Source organism: Macadamia integrifolia, chromosome 3 (assembly GCF_013358625.1).
Source record: "Macadamia integrifolia cultivar HAES 741 chromosome 3, SCU_Mint_v3, whole genome shotgun sequence".
Classification (NCBI taxonomy): domain Eukaryota; kingdom Viridiplantae; phylum Streptophyta; class Magnoliopsida; order Proteales; family Proteaceae; genus Macadamia; species Macadamia integrifolia.
Genome location: NC_056559.1, coordinates 26,314,852 through 26,323,497, shown reverse-complemented (window position 1 = coordinate 26,323,497; position 8,646 = coordinate 26,314,852).

Below are 8,646 nucleotides of genomic sequence, written 5' to 3'. Positions count from 1 at the left end.
CAATTCCTTCCTCGCCATTCATTCTTCTGCCTCTCATCGGAGGCCAGAAAATAGGGATGTTGCCTATTTCACCACAACCATCGAACATCAAGGATCGGTTGTGATTAGAGTGCAGGATTAGGCTAGTAAAACTAGCATGCATGTCGTCAGAAGGAATCGGAAAAGACGCCTTGGAGCAGGCTTTTGAATCGTGTCCAAACACCTTACAGTTGTGTCAATGCGAGGGCTTCCACTCATACAGAATCGGTTGTTGGAAGGAGAAATCCTCTCCATCCTGGATAGTGATGGGAGGAAGGGGGTCTGAAGTAGCAACTTCAACACAAATGCGCGTATAGGCAAGCCGGTCCTTTCTATGTGTTCTGGCGTCGGAGCACACCAAGGTTCCATGGACAGACCCCACCGCACTCAAGCCCTCAGACCATCAGAAGTGCAAAGGCAATCCAGGGAGGGATACCCAAATGGGAATGGTGAAGAAGTCCACTCGGTTAAGGAGAAGGTGACGATGCTATGGTTTGAGGAACATTGGCGATCCCCCTACCCTCCAGGGGCCTCCCTCCAGAATTTGTACCTTGTCCTGTTCGTCAGAGAACCTAAATAGGAAGAAACCATGGTCGAGCAAGAAGGTCTCTACTGATCCCACAGGGCACCATTGTTTCATTAGGGATGTCTTGACTATGGGGAAGGGAGGTCTCTTGCCTAAGAAGTGGCCGATGAGAGAATTCGTCCATTGGGAAGCTTCGGAGTCAAGATCTCCCTAATGAAAGCTATAAGAGAATCTCTAAGCTTGGTGGGATGAACAAAATGCAGGGAGAGGCTATTGGCTGGTGGTGGAACTGGCTGTTTGCAGTGAGAATTCTAGGGAATTCCAAGAGGGATTGGAGCAGAGAGGAGGGTGGACAGAGAAGCAGTTGGAGGGGGATCTCTTGCCGGCCCGGAGGGCATCCATCGAGGCCAGGAAACGAGCCTTACTGGAGACTCATCTCATGACGGAGAGGAAGGGGCTAGTGTCTATATATTTTTCATGACCAGATCATATTTGTTGACCTATAGTTAAGGGACTTTCAGGGCTTACTTTCGTTATTTCCAAGAAATAGGGATTTTAGTAGAAATAAAAATGTAGGTGTGAAGTGCTTCAGTAATAAATTCCGTAAGAGAGATGGACTCTTGGATTGTCCATTAATGATCCAGATTTGCATTGTGTGACATTTTTTGAATTCCAAATAGCCAAGATAGTTAGGCGCATTTAATGTTCATTGGCCTACTCTGATTAGTTCATTAAGTGAAAATAGAAGGCATAAAATATAAGACATAAAATAAACTACTAGTTTATTGCCAACCCTTGTTGGACCAAAACCCTGGGTTGGACATGGTCTTCTTGGCTTCCAAAGCCAGTCAGGTAGGTCCAACCTGTCGAGTGCAGCTACATTTGCATCAACTCCCTTGGTGTTGAGAAAAATTAGACCACGAGTTTTGCAGAAGGGTAACAAAAAAAGCTCATCAGCAGGGGTGAAGTGCTCTTTGTCTACAATGCAAAAAAAATCTAAGATATGAAGCTTTGTAGTTGCATTCAAGTCTAAAAAATCATGGGGGAGTACGAACCCATGATGGTGACCAACTGTCATTACACTGCCATATATCACTTGATTCACAATCTATTTGTCTTCTATTTCCGTTACGGTTTCCACATCTGGATGGTCTTCCTATTGTGTTGATCCATTCGGCTCGTCCTGTGGCTGCACTGTCAGTATTTCCTTTTTTGACTCAACAATCCATGAATAACAAATTTCTGATGCATGTGAGAAGGCTGGATGGTGCACAAATTTTTGATATGATCAGGGGTGCCGTTTCGTTCTTCCAACCAATCTTGACCCAATTTAAAAATGCATTGAGGGAATCAAACACTTCACAAAAAGCACCATCACAATATTGAGAAGCAGAGAATTCAACGAATACATCATTCTCTAACTCAATGATTATCTAACTAGTCTTTGACAACATATCCATCACAGATCACGAGACGAAATTGCTGTGTTCCTTCTCATCAATCAACAAATTAGTAAGCTTTCCACTGGGTAGTCTTACTCTAAAGTTGAACGCAAAGGAATCCATGCCAGTAATGAAAGGCTCAAATAAAAGGAGTGGCAAAATGGTAAATAAACTGAAGTTAATGATGGGATGGAAAAATTGTAATTTGGAAAGTTACCCAATAAGACTACCCATGCCAGACAACCACAAAAATCATGGCTAGATAGGAAAGTAATAAGTTTTGGTTATAGATGCACTCCTCAGCTGAGACCTAGAGAAGTTGATATCAGTATATATGGCTAATAGAGCCTATAAGGCAGAGGCACTTCTTTTAACGTCATTGTTACAAATGCAATAAGTTTGGGCACAAAATATCTGATTGCAGACTCAATCCTGGTCTAGTAAAATACGTTGACAGAAATCCTTTTGCTCCCTTAATTAAGGATATAGTGGAGCATTACGGATGTAGTAGCTATGGACAGATAGCCAGAAATTGTAGAACTACATTCCCTTCATAGAGGCAATAGATTGAGGTCATTGATGCAAGAAGAAAGAAGAGCAGAAATCAAAACATCAGGACAGTTAGGCAACAGACCCGAAAGCATAGGCAAGTGCAGAAATTTTAACCAGTTAATAGAGAATGGGTTCAGAGGAAGAGAACGGAAGAAGAGGATGAAGATTCTTTAGTTGTTCTGACAACTTTCAGGGCTCAAGGGAATTCTACTGTATGGATACTTGACAGTGGTTGCTCAAGCCACATGACTGGAGATAAGAAGAGGTTTGAGAGACCTAAAAGTATGAAGGTGAGTCAATAAAATTTGGAAACAATGATGGTGCCAAGATAGTAGGGAAATGTACTATCAGTCTCAACAATGGGAAGGTGATATCCCATTGTGTTTTGTTTGTGAAAGGGCTCAAGCACAACTTACTTAGCATCAATTAGATTTGGGACAAGAGGCATGAGGTAGTGTTCAACAACCAAGGCTGTGAGATTAGAAGATCAAACACAAGGGAGTTGATGGCTACAGGACAAAGGACTTCAGGGAATTTGGACACCTTGACAGAGACCATCAAAGATTCTTGTATGGTCAATGTTGAGGAAGAAACATGGTTATGACACAGAAGACTTGGGCATATTGACTTCGAGAGCCTTGAGAAGATCTCTTCAAAGGAGGTAGTAAGGGATATTCTAGTTTTGAAGAAGCTCTCCAACCTTATATGTGCATTTTTTCAGAAAGGGAAACAGACAAGAATTTGTTTCAAGTCAAAGGAGTATCACTCCAGTTATTCATTGGAGTTCGTATACACAGATTTTATGTGGTCCTATAAGAACACAAACCATCACAGGAGAGATACTTTATCCTAACATGGGTAATGTTTTTGAAGCACAAGTTAGAGGCTTGGAAAGATTCAAGATCTTCAAAAAGCAAGTTGAGAATCAGATATGGAAGAAGATACAATGTCTGAGATTTGATGAAGGTGACAATTGAGCAGACTTTACAGAATACTATTATAACTTATAAGAATGGCATCAGGAATCAAACCTTAGCTACCTAAACACCCCAACAAAATAGTGTAGTAGAGAGTTTGAGAGAATGGAATTCGTAACAAATTTCGGGAAGAAGCAGTTTAGATAGTTGTATAAATTCACAACAGGTGTATCTTGATACCTTATGAAAGCAAGACACCTCATGAGCTACGGTTTGGTAAGTAGTCTACAACATGACACCTCAAGGTCTATGGTAGTAAGTGCAACATCAAGAATACAAATCAAAACTTGGAAAAGTTTGATGATAGATCTGATGAGGGCATCTTTTTAGGTTACTCCATTTCACGCAAGGCCTATAAATCTATAACTAAAGCTTGGCAAAATTGTGGAGAGTGTAGATGTCAAGGTTGATGAGAAGAGAGACTTTCCCAGAAGCTCAGCAAATAAACCTCTAGATTTTTTAAGACCTCACTGATGTAAGTGATAGAGGTGATGACAAACAAAAGGGCAATGTTGAAGGTGGGGGGTATGGTCTCGCTCTCTGTAGGATTTCTACGGAGATTTCTCTTCTCCTTTTGTATCTCTATATTATCATGTTTTCTTTTTTAAATTTTAATACAAATGACTATTTAGGAAAAAAAAAGGGCAAAGATGATTCTAATAATGAGAAAGCTGATACAGAGCCAAATGAATAAAGAAAAGTTGAAAAAATATCATCTAGATGAAGAAATCATTGGTGATCCCATTGTAGGTGTTCAGACTAGAAAAATGAAGAAAAACGTCTATGCACTCCTTCCACTGGTTGACTAAATTAGTTGTTGAGGCTAGTAGGGATGATAGTTAGATGAGAGCCATGAATGAAGAGCTTGACCTGATTGAAAGAAATCACACATGGGACTTGGTCCCTAGGTCAGTTGATCAGAATGTGATCATCACTAAATGAGTTTTCAGAAGTAAACTCAATTAAAATAGTTAAGTAGTGAGAAACAAGGTAAGCATTGTATGCAAAGGATATGCCCTGCCAGAGTATTGATTTTAAGGAGACATTTGCTCTAGTAGCCAAACTGGAAGCAATCAGAATGTTCTTAATTTGGCAGTGCACAAAGGTTTCAGAATGTTCTATTAGATGGATGTAAGGCCTGCTTTCTGAATAGCAACTTAGAAGAGGATGTTTATATAGAGCAACCTAATGGATTTCAGTTAAGTAAGGACCCCACACTTGTTTACAAATTGAGGAAGGCATTGTATGGGTTAAAACAAGCTCCTAGAGCATGATACGCCAGATTGGATACCTACTTGTGTTAGTTGGGCTTCAGAAAAGGAATGGTGGATAGTAACTTATATGTGACGTCAGCAGTTGATAGTCGGATTGTGGTTAGTGGTATATGTAGATGGCATTATATTTGGTGGCCCTAATGATGAGCTGTGTAAAGGCTTTGCAAAGAGGATGCAAGATGAGTTTGAGATGTCTATATTGGGTGAACTTTCTTATTTCTGGTTTTGCAAATCGGTCATTTGAGACTTGGCATCTTTATATCTCAGACCAGGTATATGAAGGGGAGTCTATCAACATCCCTTCGTATTTATTGTCAAAGGGGGAGTGAGAATACTCATCATTGTATGGAGAGATAGTTGTTCCAAGTTGGGAGAATTTGGAGGTTCTATAGATAGGGGGTGTGCTCAGGGTTTGGAGGTACTATTAGGCATTTGATGAGAGGGTTGCCAAAAACTCCAAAGGGGGAGATTGTTGTATATGGGTTGCCATTGTTGGTGACCATGGACATCTGTAAGTCATAATGTGGTTAGACCAGTGATGAAGTGGTCAGATATGATGATGTGGTAGTGTACAATTATTTGATGACATGGCAGTGCTCCGGGTTAGTGTCAAAGGTTTTTTTGTTGTGGCTATGCTAAAAATATTTGTTGTGGAAGATCGTCATATTGCGGTAGTTTTGGCAAAGTCCATGTTCAGGGAAATTTTGGTTATTTCCCATGGCAAATTCCGCAGTTGGTTTCTTTTGGACAGTTGTAGATCATTGAGACATGAATCCAACACAACTATAATCGTCTTGATCCAAGTCCGGATGAGAGAGTTATGTCTATACCATATGGTCACTCAGAATTAGAAAAAGTGTTCCTAAAATGCCAAAGGCAAGTGTCATGGCTTTAAGAGGTCATGCGGGCCCCCATCAAGTGAGGTGGAAGTGGAGGCGGCGTGGCACATTGCCATGCGACATAGTGGCAACGTGGTGGCAGCTAGCTTGGATGGCCATGCAAGGAAGGCAGCCACGGGCTTATGACCATGGCACATGGCATAACATAGGCATAGGCCATGTGCGCACAGCCAGGGGCCTGTGCTCGTGTATCATGCAACGGCAAGGTCCCTCGAGCACGGTGGCATGCGGTCAGATGCCCATGTGCTCGGGTGCCAAGCCCTCATGTTCTTATTCATAAATTTGGTTGAGTACAAATTTTGTCAAGTCTTGACTAAATAAATTACAGGGGCTTACTTTTGTTATTTCCAAGAAATAAGGATTTTAATAGCAATTCCTGGGTGTGCTGTCGATTGCCTCTAGGTTCTCTGCCCATCATTGCTCCCCTACTCTTGATCTCTTGAGAAAAAGGTTGCAGCTTTGGAAAGGCAAGCTCCTTTTCTTTGTTGGTCGCCTTACCCTCATTCAGATCGGTTCTCCAATCCATGTACCTCTATTGGTCGGGCATTTTCATCCTCCCTGCTTCTGCCATCAAGTCTATTAAAGGCTTCTTCTGTTCCTTCCTTTTGAAAGGCACAGATTCCTCTAATTTCCTTCATCCTTTGAGCTGGGATAAAATCTACATCCCCAAATCTAAAGGAGGCCTTAGGTTGAGAAGGATCAAAGAGGCCAATACTATTGGAATCCTTATGCTCATCTGGAAAATTGCCTCTAAGCATAATAGTATTTGGGTTGCTTGGGTCTTCTCCTCCCCCATTAAGCACAATTCTCTTTGGTCCGCTCCCTCTCTTTGATGCCTTTGGGTCTGGAGGAAAATCCTCTACCTTCGGCCCGTTGCTCTTAATGCCATTTCCTTTTCCATTGGCGATGACCAGTCAACCTCCCTTTGGTTGGACCCCTGGAATCCCTTGGGTATTCTCCTTTCTTTTGGTTACCCCCAAAGTTATTTACTCTTTAGGGTTAGATAGATCAACCCATGTTTCCTCCATCATCTCTAATGATGGTTGGTCTCCCCCTCCCTCTCCTCCCCCTCTGATCTTTGGTCTTCTCTCCCTCTCCTTCCCCCTGGCAACTGCGGAAGAGAAGATAAATGCATTCACCAATAGTACTTCCTCTTCTACCTCTGCTTGGGACTATATTAGATCCTCTGGTCCAATTCCCCCTTGGCTCAATATCATCTAGTTCAAGGGTCACATTCCTTGCCATAGCTTCATAGATTGGCACACTATCTCCAACTGCCTTCCTATGCATTCCTTCCTCATCCACCGTCATATCCAAGTCCCCTCCATCCTGCTGCTTTTGCGAGAATGTTATTGAGGATACCAACCACCTTTTCTTCTCCTGCCCTTTCTCCTCCCTATTTGGAAGAGAGTCCTCCACAGTTGTTGGCCGTCTAGAAGGCATATTCTCCCTTTTGACGGGGAATGGATATAGATAGACATGACTTTTGCTGGCACCTCCATATGCAACACCATAAGCAAGTTAGCTTTCTAAGCGGTCATCAACCATATTTGGATGGAGTAAGACCTTTGTAGATGGACTTCCAACTCCCGCTCTTTGGATAAGATTTGTAATGCCATTCACTTTGATGTTAATTCCAAGCTCAAATCTCTCCACCACCGCATAGTCACAAATACCCCCAAGGAACAAGCTCATTGTTGCTTCCTGGGGCCTCTCAGCTGATATTATTTCCCCCCTTAATGTTTCCCCTTGTTTTCCTTTTGGTGCAGTCCTTAATAGGATGTTCCCCTTTTGTTGAGGTTTTCTTTTTATGCTAGGCTTACCTTTCTTGCTAGCTAAAGCCTTGGTACTCTCTCCCACTTTTTTCCCTTATATATTCTTCTCTCGCTTGAGGGATCTCGACCATGTTCGATGTATTAAGAATGAAGAAGGTAGAGTGCTTGTGAATGATGAAGACATAAAGAAGAGGTGGGGTGAGTATTTTTGTAACCTACTGAATGGAGACAACCCTAACAGGAGTGGCTCGAGTATCCAGCTTGACAACAGGAATCATAGGTATGTACACAAGCTAGGAGTGACCGAGGTTAATGAAGCCCTAAGGAAGATGAAAGTAGGGAAGACACCAGGTCCGGATAAGGTCCCAATTGAAGTGTGGAAGAGCTTGGGACCACGTGGGGTTGTTTGGTTAACTAAGCTGTTTAACATGATCATGAACACGAAAAAGATGCCTAATGAGTGGAGGAGAAGTGTTATTGTCCTAATCTACAAAAATAAAGACGATATCCAGAGCTGTAACTATAGAGGCATAAAACTTATGAGTCATACTATAAAACTATGGGAGAAGTTAATAGAGGTCCGCATAAGAAGAGCAACCAATATCTTAGGGAACCAATTCGGTCTCATGCCTGGGAGATCCACGACAGAAGCGATTTACCTTCTTAGGAGGTTTATAGAAAAATCCAAAACCTATAAGAGGGATCTTCATATGGTTTTTGTCGACCTAGAAAATGCCTACCACAAGGTCCCCTGAGATTTAATCTGACAGGTTTTAGAAAAGAAAAATGTGTCAAGTAAATATTTGGAAATAATTAAAGGCATGTATGGAGATGTGGTGACTAGTGTGAGATCAGTGAGAGGCCAAGGTGTTGAGTTCCCCATTACTATCGGGTTACATCAAGGATCCACATTGAACCCCTACCTATTTACACTTAGCAAGGATGATTTAACCATGAATATTCAAGGAGAGATCCCGTGGTGTATGCCTTTTGCAGATGATATTGTTCTGGTTGGTAAAACTGGGGCAAAGGTTAACAATAAGTTGGAACTGTAGAGATATAATTTGGAATTGAGAGGTCTTAAGATAAGTAGAACGAAGACTAAATATATGATGTGTAACTTTAGTCATTTGAGGATTGATAGTGAGGGAGTGAAAATTGGGGGAGAGTGATCCTATAAAGT